General features: G+C 38.4%; 1 protein-coding gene across 2 annotated transcripts in view; it reads left to right on the top strand.

Moving 5' to 3' along the window:
- Positions 1–17,404, top strand: part of PDE4D (phosphodiesterase 4D) — a 1,415,237-nt gene that overhangs the window by 287,402 nt on the left and 1,110,431 nt on the right. The window lies entirely within an intron of this gene.

Below are 17,404 nucleotides of genomic sequence, written 5' to 3'. Positions count from 1 at the left end.
ATTCATCACTCAGTGCTCATATAACACCCAGTGCTCATCTCAACAAGTGCCCTTCTTCATGTGCATCACTCATTTAGCCCATTCCCCCACCCAGCATCTCACCAGCAATTTTTAGTTTGTTTCTGTATTTAAGAGTCTCTTAATTGCTTTGTCTCCCTCTCTGTTTTTATCTTACTTTTTGATCGCCTTCCCCTATGTTCATCTGTTTTGTTTCTTAAATTCCACATATGAGTGAAATCATGTATTTGTCTTTGACTGACTTATTTCACTTAGCATTAATACACTCTAGTTCCATCCACGTTATTACAAATGGCAAGATTTCATTCTTTTGGATAGCCCGGTAAGATTCCATTGTGTATATATACCACATATTGTTTATCCATTCATCAGTCAATGGATATTTGGGCTCTTTCCATACTTTGGCTATTGTCAATAGCGCTGCTATAAACTTTGGGGTGCACGTGTCCCTTCAAATCAGCACTCCTGTATCCTTTGAATAAATATTTTTCTTACTGATTTTTAAGAGTTCTTCCTGTTGTAACTCCATAAAATAGGTGATATTTTCCTAGTTTGTATTTTGTGTTTTAAAAGTATTTTGATACATATTTTTTAATTTTCAAAATTAGTTCAATCATATTCTTAGTTTACACACTTAGCAATGAATCTGACATATATAATGCTTAGAAAGACCTTCCTTACCCTTAAAGAAATAAAATATTTATGAGTATCTTATTCTAGTACTTTCATGACTTCATTTTTCCACAATCATACCTGGAATTCATGTGGAATTTATTGTTACGATATGAAGGTTATGTATTAGGCTTTGTTTCCAAGTGATTATCAAGTTGCCCCAATATAAGGACTTATTAACCCATGCTTTAAACATTTACATTGTTACCTTTATCAAATATCAAATTCTTATTATAGTTGTGTCTCTTTGGTACTTTTATTCAGTTCCAGTGGGTTTTCTTCTACTCTTATGCCAGAATAAATTATTTTAATTATCTTAGAAATTCTTCCTTCATTATTACTGTTTTTCAGAAATTCTCTAGATAAATGTATATGTTTATTTATATGATGTTTTAAATGATGCAAGCAGGGAGACTGGGAGGAGTGCATGTTGAGGGTCGAAAAAGCAGTATGGGAAAAACATTGATACTGTTTGCTGTATGATCTGTACATGGGGTCCTCTATCTTCTCTGCCTTTGTGCATTTGTGAATGTTTCTATAATAAAAAATCTAAGTGGAAATAAATAGAAAAATGTTATTTCAATCGGAACTGTAGATGATTGGAACTGCAGTTCTTTCCTCCTCAGAAACCTGTTATTTCTTTTCTTGCCTCCTTTTATCCTCTTCCGTAAAGTGGTATTTTTTTTCATATATTCCCCTCTACTTTTATAAACAAGCAAAACCCCCAAATCTTCATGCTTATTGTTTTCGAGGGTTTTTTGGTAACTATGACATTTCCAATGGTTTGGGTCTAGGAAAATAATGATTTGTAATCAATCACCTTACTAAACATGTATTTTTAATGTCTAATTTCTTTAACATAATTATAGATTTGCCTCCTCGTTTTCAATATGTATGACTCTTTTGTTGTATTTATCACCTACACTTGAAACATGTTGTTAACTATGGGTGATGGTTGTGGGTGTCCTTCTCCTGCTCCTGACTTTCATGGGCATGTCTGCAGTCTTTCACCACTAAGCAAGACATAGGCTATTTAAGGAAGGTATGCCATATATTCCTCTTTTATTAAAGCTTGAAAATCAGAACTCACTGTTGGCTTTTTTCACATTGTGAGAGAGGATTCTTCATTGATCTATTGATATGACAAATTTTATCAATAGATTTCTTCTTATTAAACTTGTCTCACATTCCAGAGTGTATAGACTAGTGGACAGTCTGGATTCTGTGGACTGTTTTACAGAAATTCCCTAAATTGATGGCACCCTTCCTTGTGTTTTCTTTTGCTGCACTCCTATGATTGCTTCAAAGTGAATTTGGGAGCAAAGTGAATGAAATAAATGGAGGGAAATTTCCACTTTATATTGGAAGTTTGGTGTACTTATATTGACTAACATTTATTATAGGGTCACTATTGACTCACTACTTTTTTTTTTTGTCTTTAATTTTAGAGAGAGAGGCAAAGGAAAAGAGAGAGAGAATGTTTAGCAGGCTCCATATTCAGAGTGAAGCCCTCTGCAGGGCTTGGTCCTATGACTTTTGGATCATCACCTGAACCCAAATCAACAGTCCAATGCTCAACCAACTGAGTCACCCAAGTGCCCCAACTCAGTATAATTTAGATATAGAAACACTATGGCTTATTTCCTACAATCAGTCTTCTATCTCTAGGAGTACTTTTCCCGCTGATAAAGGTGAAAAAAAAACCCGTTAATTTTAGTTCTTTTAGGCATTAGAATGGTTTCTGTTGGGTAAGTATTCAGTTCAAAGTTTAGCTCTATATCAAGATTGTGTTTCTCCTTTTCAATTAGTTCTTGCCCCTTACCTAAAAAACAAAATGCTTTTTGGGTGCAGGAGGAAACAGGTTTTCTGAATTCACAGGTTACTAGCCATGGCATCTTGGACTGTTAAATAACTTTTTGTGTCTCCCCTTTTTTTTGTTTCTCCATCTACAAATTAGGCATCAAAATGGTAGTAATTTTATAGAATTTTGTGGGAATTGAATGAGTAATATATTTTAAGTGATTCACACATTGCCTGGCACATAGTAAATGCCTGGTACATGTTTGTGATTATAATAATGAAATTATTATTGTCCTCATAGCATTGGGGAAAGGGAGCTTTGGTTCATATGCTGTTTTCCAGTTAAGTGTTTTTGTATCACTCATGTCTGCAATGATATAGTCCATGTCCCTCTGGCCTCCCTAAAACTGGTTTAATGCTCCTGTTCTGTCCTCTTTCATGAGCAAAGAACAAGAATTGCTTTTAGGGGACACAGGTCTCTTTGCCCACTGAGCAGAAACCCAACCCTTGCTGGAGCTGTGGTTTTCCTTAAATCTGGCTGGGATTCTTATTTCATCCCCAGTTAGGGAAATCCTCCTGACAACTATCTTCTTTAGTGTCATTGCACCTTTTCTTAACCATCACAGTCCTGCTCTCCAGCCAGCACTGTCAGCCACCCCCTTTCCTTCTAGGGGCATATAGGAGTTTTAGGTTACCTTTAGCGTCACTTGGCCCATCAGGGAGTCTTCTGGGTGGTATCCTAGACTCCCATGTGCCTAAAACAGTATTTCTGCCCTATGTTGATGTGAGGAAATTCAGTGGTGGGGGTATGCCCCTTCTGGAATTTAAAATGGATTAGTTTTTCCCTCAGCATACCTGGTGTTTTAATAATTTCTCTTCTCCCTCATCAGGCTAAAGTAAGTGATTTAATGAGTGTGGGATATCTTCAGAGCAACATGATTTAGAAGCAATAAAAATATATTGGATTATTATTTTCAAAACAATGGTCTCCATTATATATTTACTGTGCATTTGCTGTAAACAAATTATAATTTCTCGATACTAAGAAAGAAATAGGATGATGATGCTTCATATTTAATGAGTGCTTGCTATGTGCTATCACAGTTTCCAGCACTTTATCTCTATGAATTTTGTATTCCTTCCAACAGGGGTATGAATCAGGATATTGTAGTTCTAGTTTACAAATAAAAAAAACTAAGTTAGAAAAAGAGGTCAGGTAAATTGCTCAAAGTCACATAATAAGTAACAGAGCCAGGATAGTCTTGGTCTTAAAAGCTGAATAGGCAAAAATAAATTATAAAAATAATTATTATTAATAGTAATATTTTAAGATTCTGAGATACTATAATATAGTGATTTATACTAAATATAAGTGATACTGGTGTCACCCCAAAATATTGAGAATTCTAGCTATTGTTGTGGTCTAACCGGCTCTTTCCCAAATAATATTTGAAAATAAAATGATTAATAACAATATCTTTGTGGCACAGTATGGTATGGAGTGATACTATTTTCAGATGACAAGGTTTTAGATGAGCTGGAAACTTAAATACCTTTTTTACTACAAATTTGTTGTCTTTGGCTACTTAGATTTCAGACATTAAATTTGATTTTATTTTGCAAATTATATGTTTTACCTTATATTACTTCTTCAGTGAATTAAAGAGATTTTTAAAGATAAAAACTCCAGCGTCCCACATAGTATTGTCCTTTTGAGAAATTGAGCTAATAAACCATTGGGTGATAAAAGATAGCCAGATCCTTAGAAAAGAAACTGCCATTTCCATTTCCACTGAGAAATTCATCTATTAGCAAAATAATCTTTTAGGGGTTTTGCTGTTAGGTACTTCCATCACTCATCACCATTATAAATGAAAAGGGAACAAAATCTAATTTCAGGTGCCAGATGGGTACTTATGTGAATGGCAGTGATTCAGCACAGGCTCCAATTAGAGCGACTAAGCTCTGAGCAGCTACTGGGTAATCATGGGGATCATGCTAAACAGAGGTGAGTTCTCTTCTGTGTGTTAGGGTCCTCTGCTTGTCCTTTCAGGACACTCAGGGGCTTTCAGATTTGTTGAGAAACTTGAGAGCTGCTCAGTGCTTGCAGTTGAGAGTGGGTTTTACAATTAACTTCTTGTGGCAGAGTGATGGAGTTCATTTTAAAGCTCATTCAACGAGTACTGAAGAATAAAGTATCAGAGTGAAAAGGATTTAAAACCTCTGAAAGTAAGATTTGAAATGTCCATTTGACCCTAGAAAGGGCTGTGGAAGAGCTTAGGCTTGGACACAGAAAGTAAAGATTAAATCTTGCACTACATTTGAGTGTCCTGAGAATTAGGACAGGGTCCTTAATCTGTTCCAGGGTAACTGCAGAATAATACTCCTGGGAAAAAAAAAATCTGTTGTTAATTAAACAGTTTTGCAACATTAGTAAAATCTGAGTTTCCTAAAAAAATCAACCCTTGCTTACTCAAGTAGAGGCTAAACAAAGTGAAATGAAGTTAGTGTTTAGGAAACACCTCCTTTATGCAGGTATGATGCTTAGTATGTGCTGACCCCAGTTTCTCATTTAGTCTACACAGTGGCCTTGCAGTATTGGTTTCAGTAGCTCCATATATATTGACCATGAACTTGACATTCAAAAGGGTTACCTTACTCCTCAAGGTCACGAAATCAGGAAATTCCAAAATTCCTGACATCCCACCAATTTATTCTGTTCCTTTCCTTTTCTTCTCTGAATAAACATTTATAATGTAAATTTTTCTACTTCAGATGGTATCTTAAAATCTCTTCTTTTGGAATGCAATGCACGAAAGACCTCTTCAGGAATGAAAACAGAAGAAAAAGGGACCCTACTGAGGGGTTGACTTGTTTCTGTCTCCCATATATATGAATATGCAAATAGCAAAGAGAAAGAGTATGTTGAAAATGTCCCCTGGCAGAAGGGTATTATAATTTCTGCCTTAATAGATCTTGACATTGTTGCCTGTTACCATTAACACCCATCATGAAATGGTAAAATAGTAAAATTCTTGAGCAGAAAAAAAAAATTAAATTCTTTGTCCAGTTTCTCTTCTGCTGTTGTTTTAATTTTAACATAAAAGGACAAGAGCATTTTACCTTTGATTAAAAACTTGTTCCTTGGCTCCCACTGAAACTTAGGGGCATGTACGGTTTTCACTGTGTTTGTGTTAATGACAGTTCCACAGTGGGCTCATTCCCTTGAAGGATGCTAAGTGGGTTGTCCCTGTCTAAGAGGTGGAGAACTGAGAAGTTTGGGCTTTATTTCTAGTCTTTGGTTTCTTGGTTGTGTTAATTTCCTTGTTTATGTTTCTTTCAATTAACAATGAACTTTTTCATTTTCTGCCTTGTTTTTCTGCTGTTTGTTAAGCCTGCAGGGTATGACTCCTTTGGTAGCAATTGTTAATCAGGGAGAAATGATAGCCTGAGGGTACTGAGTTACTTGGTGTCAGGATAAAAGTTGTTCAATTGAAGTCTCATTAGAAAAACTTTCATCACCTGCCTTAAGTAAGCTCTGCATGAGGCTCTGTCCATTTTTCCCGTCTTTTTATCTTTGGTTTATTTTTTTCAAATTCTCATTGTATACCACGTAATCTAAAATAGTAGTATTACTAGGTCCCTAGTAACTTATTAAAATAGGGACGTTGTAATTTTGCTCAAGGGAGCTATTCACCATGTAGATTTTGCAGAAAAATAAGCAGGATTCATTGCTAATTGATAAATGGAGTCAGATAACGTAAAAATGGGTGGGCTAGTTTAAAAAGGAAGTTCTGCAAATATCTGGCTTATATTTCTTTAGAGATGATAGTTTTGCTTCTGCAGCTCAGATGGAGAAAACCATATACATAATAGAATCCAGGATCTATGAGTTGTATCTCTCTCCCTTTTCCTCCTCCTCTTCGTCACCTCTCAGCTCCCTCTCTCTTTGTCTTTCTTACCTATCTACCTACCCAACTACCTACCTACCTATCACCAATTGATCCATCTTCTATATAATATTTTTCTTGTTTTAACCAGTGGGATGGAATAGTTTATCTTTTACAACTGAGCTCATCTCATGATGGAAAGTACCGACTGTGATTTGTAAGGCATGATTTGTAGACTCCCTGTCTATGCATATATCCCACAGCCTTCAATGACAATATTGCTCAAATATTTCTCAAATTTAGAAGCACTCAGATGGTGGTAGGCTTTTAGTTTAATCTGATGTGGGAAAGAAAATATTGAAAACGAAAAAAGCTTCAATGCTTCAGTGAACTCCATCCTTTGTAGATAGTGACTACTTAAAACTGGAGATTTTGTGGGGATTGTCTTACCATCATTTTGTTTTCCCTCTTGATGACTCAAGGGTTTTTGTCCTGAGGCTCTCAATGGATCTGTTATAACTTAGCTGGCGATGACACATCCCAAAGGGTCCTTCTTTCTTGGCCTCAGGCCAGCAGACTATGCACTATGCTGTCCTATGATTCACACAACAAAACTACTCTAGTCACCTCCCACTGCCCGGGCCTGGTAGAGCACCCTAATGAGGGAGTGGGAGGGATACAGTTAGGAAAGTTGTTGAAAAGACACTTCTGTTGTAACTTTCCTCACTACAGCAGGGAGCTCAAACCAGAGCAAGATATGCTCAAGTAACAAACTCACCATTTGTGAGAGATGAATTGCAAAGTCCCTGGCCCTTTATTTAGGGTGAAAACTTGTGTTTTAGAGAGCTGCAGTTATTTCAGGTGGGGGAGGGGGGTGGTGGGAAAGGCCACAAAGCATGGAATCCAAAAAGAAATGTAATTTATTTGCTGCTAAATGACTCAGCCGGACTATTTTGAAATAAGGCAAGTGTTGAAATTTTCACATATCCATACCCTTGGAAGTGAAGAATTGGGTTACCTTGGGAGCCACATGATGTACTCTATCTTCCAAAATGTTGATTATTTAATCATAAATTTATGCTGAAGTTAAAAGTGGCATCTGTTCTCTTATGTAAGGGTTATCACCTGCACGTGTTCATTCAACAGGCATTTGCACAACAGTTTCTGGGTGTAGAATTCTATAGCCACCTGTCTTTAGGGACAGAGATCTGACAAGTTGTACAAAAGAGATGAAAGGTACTACCAGTCCCTACTGTAGTGTTGCTTTCCCTCTACTTGGGGAAAAATATCAGTCTATGAAATGGCATTTGAATAACTTAAAGCAAAGTGTTCTTAACAGCAGAATAACTCAGAACAGACTTTGAAGCCATTAGGTGTATGAATCACTTTCTGCCTCTTCTGGGTCCCACACCAGCTATTCTGAGCCTCCATTAGAGCACTTAGTGAATTGTACTCTCTCTCTCTCTCCCCCACTAGTCTGTGAGCTCCTTGTGGAGAGACATTTTATCATGTTTATCTTTGTAGCCCTCGACCCTGGCACAGTGCATTGCATACCTCAGGTGCCTAGTAAATGCCTGGTGAATGAGTAAGAGGGACTACTGTTAACATATTGTGGGAGGAGAAGGGAATAGGATGATGGTTTTGTATGGGTATAAACTACAAAAGAAAATATTTGATTCTTCCTAGTCTAGAGACAAAATGTGCATTGCTTCTTGTAATTCTAGTCAAGGGAAGCAGTTCAATTCAGTACAATTCAGTAAAAAAATATATTGAGCATATGTTCAGTTGTGATTGTTTACACAAACATGAAATGTTTTTTGCCTTCAAGAGCCTTGGAGTCCAGGGTGGCAGTGAGTGGCAGTGAGACAGAGATCAGAAACAGAGATCATTTCAGTATAATTTGGCGAATATACTATTGAGGACATCCTGGAGGCATTAATGGAAGGAGAGATCAGTGGCATTGGTTTAGGCTGGCAATGAGGGTGGGGCTGGGGATGTTGGCGAATCAGGAAACTCTTTAAGGGGGACTTGACACTTTAACTGAACCTTGAAGCAGTAGTAGCCAAGTAAAGATGGAAGAAAGTGGATATGGGAAAGAGGAAGGGGAAAAATGGACAACACGGACTTGGAAGTGGGAGACAGCATGGAGCATGTGGGCAGCTACAAATGGTTCAGTATAACAAGTGAGTGAAACATAACTTGTGGAGGGACAAGTAGGCAGTGTTGCTGTCAAGGAGACCTATTAGCAGGTACCTACAGAAATGGTGTAGATAAAAATTTGGAAAGACCCTGGTGGTCCTAGACCTGCAAGATAGAGCTGAGGAATGTTTGCCAGGTATGCTAGTAGGGTGTGATCACTGATTGAGTATTCGTGATCAGGGAAGAGGTCAGGAGTTTGGCTTGAGGGCCTGGGTGGATGGTGGTACCATTAAATGAGAGAGAGAGGGAGCGGGGGGGGGGGGGTAGGGAGAAGAAGAACATACTTGAGTTTGAAGAAAGAAAAAAGGCTGAGTTCATATATGGACACGTATTTGAGATACTTATGGATCTTCTAAGGACTGTTGTTGAGATGAACAGATTTGAAGCTCAGGAAAGGTCATACATATGTATGTATTTATATGATTAACATACATATAAGTTGCTAGCATATATAGGGCTAAACAATGAAAAATAATAGATTGCCCAGGTGTATTATGTAGACCAGAAATTCCCAAGTGCTGATCAACCATCAGGTGCTCTAAAAGCTTCCTGAGTATCATATGGAGAATTGGTTCAAAAGCAGATTCCTCCAGGGGGACCTGGGCGGCTCAGTCAGTTAAGTGTACAACTCTTTATTTCAGCTCAGGTCATGATCTCATGGTTCATGAGTTGGAGCCTTGCAATGGGGCTCTGCACTCGCAGTGTGGAGTCTGCTTGGGATTCTCTCTCTCCTTCTCTCTCTGCTCCCACCTTAATCTCTCTCTCTCTCTCTCTCTCTCTCTCTCTCTCTCTCACACACACACACACACACACACACACACACACACACACATACTAAATAAACTTGAAAACAAGTGGATTCCTCCACATCCTGGAGGATCTGATTCATTAGTGGAGGGTCAGGAATCTACATTTTATGGAATTCCTTGGCTAATTTTGATACACAGTCTTGTTTAGGAAGACTGATGAAGACTAAGAGCAGTGGTATCACCCATGTTTAAGTTGTGGAAAAAAAAAAGACTCCATGAAGTAGTAAGAGGTCAAGCAATCAGCCAGCAGAGAGTGAAATCACAAAAGACAGAAGAGAGAGTTTCTAGAATGAACAAGGGACAATTTTAGAGTAGGGAGCTCTAGTCAGAGAATTTGGAAAGTGTTTATTATATTTGGCAGTATGGTGGTCTAGAATCTTTAGAGAAGGAATTTAAAGAGTAGAAGGAGTGAAACTAGGATATAGTGGTGTGAGAGGTGGAAGTAGGAGTAAAGAGGTGGAGAAAGTGACTTTAATAGACATTCTTTCAAATCATCTGATTATGGAGAGAAAGAATAACATTTGGAAGGGAGGGAATATAGGGTTAAGGAAGATTATTTTTTAACGAGAGGAGAGACTCAAGAGAATATTTAGAGTTTGAGAGAAGAAGGCAGCTAGAGCAGAAAGGGGGGGATGGAAGGTAGAGAGTAGATAGAAGACACAACTCCACATGAGAGAAGAAACACCTCATCCTTTCAAAGAGGTAAGTGAAGGTGAGATGGGGTTAGACAGGAAGCTGAGATGGAGTGTTTGATAGAATGTTTAGGAAGACATTAGGAAGAAGTTTTAATCATTCAAAAGGTAAGATTGTTGAAGCTCATCTGAGGTAAAGAGTTCAACCATTCATTTATTACTTTATGAATATTTTTATTGCAAATAGTGACAAGCATTTCCTCACCCATGCTTTTTTCCCCAATTTATAATGCAAATGAAAATGTTTTGTGGCTTGAGCTCTTGTCAGTCCTACAAAACCCAAATCTCTTGTTTGTGGATTCCTAATTTGCATTTGTCTGAGTTCCGTATGTTGTTTTGTATTATTGGAAACTAGCATATGGGGAACCTCAGTAACTGATTTTCTAGGAGAAGCAGAGCCTGAAGAGGTGCGTGCGCGCGTGTGTGTGTGTGTGTGTGTGTGTGTGTGTGTGTGATAGTCACCATGACTGAGGCCAAAAGAGATCAACTGACACCCAAAGGGAAGAAGAAATAGCAGAGCCAGTGAGCGAGAACTTAATATTGGCCATCCCTTTCCAACTAAGCTTCTTTCCAGTTTATAGATTCCCAAAAGGCCACGTCTAGCATGTTGCATAAAAGAGCATAGTTGGGCGTACAAAAACAAATGCTCAAAGTAATGGACATGCAGTGCACTAAACTCCTAACAATTACACCAACAAAAGCTTACCACTTAAAGGATGCTTTGAAGTAGGAAGAGAGGATCAATGACCTGTTCCAAACTCACTCAAGTACTTTCTTTTAACTTGACTTTTAAGTGTCAATTTTTCCCAAATGTTGAAAATTTAAGAAGCTGAGGGATATAGAAAGAAAGGTAGAAACATCTGTGATACTAAAACCTAAATACTGCCACTAATATTTTCCTATATTTCTTTCCAGTCTTTTCTGTGTGTATAACTTTTTATAAAAATATGCTATATCTGCAACTTTAATCCTGCTTATGTCGTTTAATATTATAGCAGAAAAACACTTTTCCATGTAATTAAAAATATCTTGTACTATACATATTTTTAATTATATAGTATATTATGAGGTTTCTCATATTTTATTTAGCTATTCCCTTACTCTTGGACATCTAAATTGTTTTTAAATTTTCATTACTGTACGTACCATTGTTGGGAACACATTAGCATATAAAGCACTTGCCATATTTCAGGTTGCTTTTCTGAATTACTATGTAAAAATATATAGCACCATTATAACTTCTGGTAATTAATCAAATTTCTTTCTAAAGAAAACTTATAAGCAATATATGAAATGCATAGTTCATCATATTGTACAGCATTATCAAGAATTTTTTAATTTTTTATTTTTATTTTTTATTTATTTATTTATTTTTTTTGGGACAGAGAGAGACAGAGCATGAACGGGGGAGGGGCAGAGAGAGAGGGAGACACAGAATCGGAAACAGGCTCCAGGCTCTGAGCCATCAGCCAGAGCCTGACGCGGGGCTCGAACTCACGGACCGCGAGATCGTGATCTGGCTGAAGTCGGACGCTTAACCGACTGCGCCACCCAGGCGCCCCAAGAAATTTTTAATTTTTTAAATGTTTGTTTATTTTGAGACAGAACAGAGTGCGCACATGAGTGGGGGAGGACCAGAGAGAGAGAACCCCAAGTAGGCTCCACATTTTTAGCACAGGGCCCAACACAGGGCTCGAACTCATGAACCATGAGATCATGACCTGAGCTGAAATCAAGAGTCGGATACTCAACTGACTGAGCACCCAGGCACCCCTTAAGTATTTTATTTAAAAAAAAAACCAAACCCTTAACTTTGTTAATTTGTAGGCAATACAACAGAAATATTGGGATTTTAATTTTCATTTCTTTGATGAATATTAAAAATGAGTATTTTCCACATTTTGATAAAATTTTATTTCAAATTTTATACCACCTATTAAAATGATTTTTAATGGACTTATACTTCTATTTTTAATATATTTTATTGAGTGGTTTCTAAGGGTTCAGTGTTATGCTAAGCCTTGTGGAGAAGGCAAAAGAATGATAATGAATTGCTTTCAACCTTAGTAATCTGTATTTTATAATTATAAAACTTGCAGTATGGAAAAGCCCTTAAAATGTGTCTTACTCAAGTTACAGTTGTGGAAGGAAAGATTAAACCCATAAAACAATTAGGGACACCAGGCAAGATAGCAGATGATAACATGACACAACGTAGCCTTTATTATTGGAATTCAGAAAAAGTAGAAAGCTAGGTAAATTGCAATGTCAGTTGTCATTAGAAGGAAGGACCTGCTGGACTTTGAAGAATAGAAGAGTTAAGGGCTAGGAGGGGAAATGAACGTGTCGCAGTTGTTGGAAGGATTAAACCATTCAGACTAGGGTGGAGGGTTTGTGGGTTGGTGTTGGGACATAGAGTGTGAGATGAGATCGTATTAAATGTGTACCTCACAGGTCACCTGACCCCTCTGGTTGAGACCCATCACCCTGGCTTCTGTGAGGTAGCTGAATGGTGCCTGAAAACCCTGACCTACAACCTAACTCTACAGGGCCATCCTTGTGTTACCAACAGATTGTACAACTCCTGCCAGAGCTAAGCTGTTGAACTCTATTGGGCACTCGGAGTTGCTCTGTGGAGTGAGTTTTAGGAAAATCAGTGCATAAGGCAACATTCCTGTGTTGTTCCAGGTAGTCCTGTGACTTTAAGCAAATTACTTACCTTCCTGTACCTCAGTTTCCTCATTTGTACCACAAGCTCATTGTAGATATCAGATTATATAGTTTCTAGCCAGTGCTCAGTAAGGCACAGCTTTCACAGGGCACGTTGGAGAAAAGAGGCAGGGTATAAATAGAAGGCAGACTCTGTGGTCACCCTCAGATCTATTCCAAGAAGGAGTCCTTTCTGTTAATTTATATCTTTAGAAGGTATGAGGCACTATAAGGGACTTTATTTCTTTGTCTTTGTGCAGATTTAGCCAAAGGACACTGGGGCGAGTATGCATGTTACCTGTCTTCTGAATGGACAGGGTAAAATTAGTGGGCACTCTGGAGCCTATGGGATTAGGTCAAACTTCCCTCTGAAAAATCTGCTTTTTACTTATAAGCTTCTTTTAACTTTTTGAATTGCTGCCTCCCAGTTTCTTGCTTGTACATATTTTGGTGGATGATCCTTGAGAAATTGAGTCTGTTTTTATTGTACTTCTTTGGGTTATCTTTTACAGTGATCAGAATTCTTTTTTTTTTTTTAAAGCATGCCATATCTACTTATTTTTCTTTTTGGATTAGAATTTAATCCAGGAAAGAGACTTTCTATCCTGATTTCATTTTGATGTTTAATTTATATAGTCCAAGAAAAATAGATCTTGCTGAGGTGTTGAGGAGACTAAGTTGGAGACAAACTTAACTGATTATCTTTTGATCATTCATAGGCATCTCCATTCAAACTGTCCTTCTCTGAATCTATAAAATTTGGTGGTTGTCTGAAGATTAGTAGGATGCCTGGCACATACATGATCCCCAATACATTTTTTTAAATTAATGCATCTGAGTGGTTGCATAATTCACCAGTCACTATATGAAATTACTTACTATGTAGAAGAAAAAATATTAGTTACCAAAGAGGTGAAGAATAAAAAAAAACTCCTCTAAACTCCATCAAATATATTCAGCAGTCTCTCTAACATTTGCAAGTAATTAGTACCTTTTCACTCATTTAGGGTGTCACCATTGTTTATTTTGAGACAGAACAGAGTGCGCACATGAGTGGAGGAGGACCAGAGAGAGAATTCCAAGCAGGCTTCACTTTGTGAGACACTATCTAATCGATCCCCTTAACAACCCCCTGATGGGTTGTGAAGATACTGTTATCTCCTCTTTACAGAGGAGCAAGCCACTGATAGAGGAAAAAAGAGAAGGGATTTTCCGAATACCACCCAGTATGTGTATATGACACATTGATGAAAGTGGAACTTCTTTCTTTTGATGGCCAGTTCAGGGCTTTTTCCACTCTCTAAATCCTTAATCTCTAGGAAAGAACCTGTCTTAACTCCCTTATCCTTTCATCAAAGCAGAGGAATTTATACAGGTGTGCTAGCTCAGATTCTGTCTCTGAGTGTTTCCTCGGCAGGAGCTGACTCTTCCTTCTCCCTAATTAACTTTTATGTGGAAACTCCTATAGTAATGAAATTGCGTGTGCGAATGTTCTCTCACCTGGTTTTCTGTTTAGTGCACCTGGAGGGAGCAAGCGTTTCTGCTGTCTCACGGCATTATCTTTGCTGAGGGAGGAATTTGTAGGAACTCAGATAACTCCCTTCCTGAGAGAAAGCTTTTTTTTTTTTTAATCCAAAATTCTTTGGGCACAGCTTAGCTATTTGCAGAAATTTACCATTTGTTTGTCATTAAAGCGCACTGGTTCATGGTATTGGCAGCATAGCATGCTGGCAGCATAGACAAAATCATGGGAGTCAGAGAAATCAAGTTTGAATCCTGGTTTTGTTATTTACTGGGCATTTCACTTCTTGGAGCTGATTTCTTCCATTGTCCAATGGGGATGATGCATTAATGATATCTACCTCACAGGGTTATTGGGAGGATTAAAGATGAAATATATTTGTCTTATGATGAAATGAGCAGAAAAATGTGATCCTCTTCCTGGACTCTAGATCCCATTTGTATGCCCTGTCTCTCATGTCCCCTCCTGCTCTGCTTTCCTCCTCACTCTTCTCTAGGACACTTTCTGCCCTCGCAGGTTGACCGGTGAGGTGGACAGCAGCAGCTTCCTTTGCCCTCTGGCTCTTTTGCATTTGGCCAGTGGGGAGTCCCAGCAGGAGATCAGAGGAGGATGAGATCATATTCATGTCCTTATTTCCTTCCTTTCAGGGTCAACTGAGGCTAGTGGTGTCCCAGAGAATAACCTTTTCCAAGGCAACCCACTTTGTGACACTTTTCTCTTGTATCAGGGACCCACCCCTCTCCTTGTCCCTTTTGAGGGTGGTGGAAACTCTATTATTGCTTGTTCCAAGAACTTCACTTAATCCTTTGTAGATTCTTCTACCCTACCATCATCTTAAATAGTCTCTTTACCAAACCCTCCTTGAAGGATCCTAATATGAGTGTGCTGTCTATTTACTCCTGGGATCTTAACTGATATATTATTCATTACTGTTTAGTTGAAAGTACATCTGCCTAGGTCTGTCTTATTTGAGGGAGTTTGGCACATTTAAGAGAAAAGAAAAAAGAATGGGTTGTTTTTATTTGCCGTTTGATATTAAGAGAAGAAGGATGATGATGATGGTGGTGATGATGTGAGCCAAGCATTCATCTGGACACTGTTTTATACACATTAGCTCATTTAAACTCAAACACACATGAATATTATTACCTCCCTTTTGTAGATCTCAAAAAAGATCAGAGGGGTTAAGTAGCTTGACGAAAGCCACACCGAATGCCTTTGGGGAGCTGAAACCCTAAACTACGCCTATTTGGTTTCGAGGCCCCTACTGTTTTAGCCAGACCATGTTGCCTCCCAAATATACAGGCTGAGAAGGTCCAGCCCATCAGCAGTCAGTTCTCAATTAAACCCATTTGCCTACTCACATTTCTATAGGAAAGTCTTTAAGTGATGTCAAAGCAAATTTGTTAACAAGTTGATTATTTCATCAGATCTTATCAGGTCAATTCCATGATTTGTCTGTTTTGACTGATTTGTTAATTTAAAACCATTGAGTTACTAGCCCACTAGGGGCAGCTGACTATTCCCTGGTTGCCCCTAAGAGTACTCATTAAATACTGAGTAATTAAATATTTTGAATGAGTTTTTCTCTGAGAGCGTATATGCTTCCCACAGCTTTTAGTTGGATTTTATTTTCTCCCTAGGTGTGGAATATTTAGTTGTCAGTTTGTATTATTTCTGTCCACTTCTTAAGTTAATTCTAGGTGGGTAATACAATTTCACATTTTCTGAGCGCTTATAAAATGCTTGGGATTAGAACCAGTCAGGAAGGGTGACTAAATTCCTGGAGGTATACCAGCTGGGAAATTTGCATTTGTGGATCATGTCTTCCTGCCCTCTCCCACTCCCTTAAAAATAATCCACACACACTCCAAGAGACTGTATTTATCTAGCAACTCACATTTGATTGTGCACGTTTCGCTTACCTCAGGCAAGCCTTTTCATTAATCTTGGAAGAAGACTTGGTGCCTCAGTGCCCTTTGGGTCTCTCCAGTTGTGCCTTGGGACATTGTTAGTAGTAATAAACTGGATTTCTCTGATTCTAGCAGTACCTCGCTGTTGAGGGATCTCTGGCCTCCCTGAAAGTATCTGCCTTTTAGGGTCATACGTCTTTAGGGGGAATTCACACGTGTTCAAAACAAGTCTTTGAGGCTTACGAGTCTGCCAGTGCAGTTGCTGGAAACCTTGGGGAAGGTTCCTCTCCAGTGGTGTAGGGGGGACCAGTGGGTTCCCCTGCTGCTGAGGGCTGGCCTTCTCTAGGGAACTGCACAGATGCTGTGTTCCTAGAAGCTGTCTTCCTTGGGTTTGTGTGTGTGTGTGTGTGTGTGTGTGTGTGTTTAAAGTATACACAGTTACTTTGAATGTATTTATATTTTTGTATGTATAACTCACACACTTCTGCACTTTGAGATTTTTCAATCATTTTAGTAAAACAAACTCCTTCAGACTTTGCTCACTGTTATTCTTTTCCTTAAATCTCAGACATGAGTCTTTTGAGAAATTTAGAAGAAATCCAAATGATAGAATACATGCTTTTGTTAGAATCAGTCTGCTCCTACAATGTCAGTGTACATCTACAACGTCAGCATGTTTGTGTTTTGGTCCAGCTTGTTTGCTTTATCCCCTTTCCCTTAGTGTGACTTCTTTCCTAAAAGGCATTTCAGCCCACATGCAAATATACCTTGTGAATATGTACATCATGCCCAGATTCTAGCTGAATATCAGAATGATATTCTATTTGCTCTTTCCTCAAAACTTGAAATAGAGAGTCTCTTTCTTAGTGTCTCCTGGGAAGTAAGGTAAGGTGATAAGGCTATTGTGTCATTCTTAGAAACAATAGTTTTGCTTGACCAGGTAGACTGTTTCTCCCACTGTTTCTTGCAACATCTTGGAAGCCAAAGAGCAGAGAACTCCCTAAATTGACTGAAGAACCTTTGTGCTGTGGGTTATCGCTAAAGGTGATACAGGAAGCCACCATGCTGTGGTCAGAGGGCTTTCAGATGTGCTAAGATTCCCCTGGTGGTGGCCATACCTTGATGAATCCTGAGTGGCAAGTGGTGGTGGTGGGGGGGGGCGCTGTACCAGGTGGCATCC

Source organism: Prionailurus viverrinus, chromosome A1, assembly GCF_022837055.1.
Source record: "Prionailurus viverrinus isolate Anna chromosome A1, UM_Priviv_1.0, whole genome shotgun sequence".
Taxonomy (NCBI): domain Eukaryota; kingdom Metazoa; phylum Chordata; class Mammalia; order Carnivora; family Felidae; genus Prionailurus; species Prionailurus viverrinus.
This window is presented reverse-complemented; position numbering and strand designations above follow the sequence as displayed.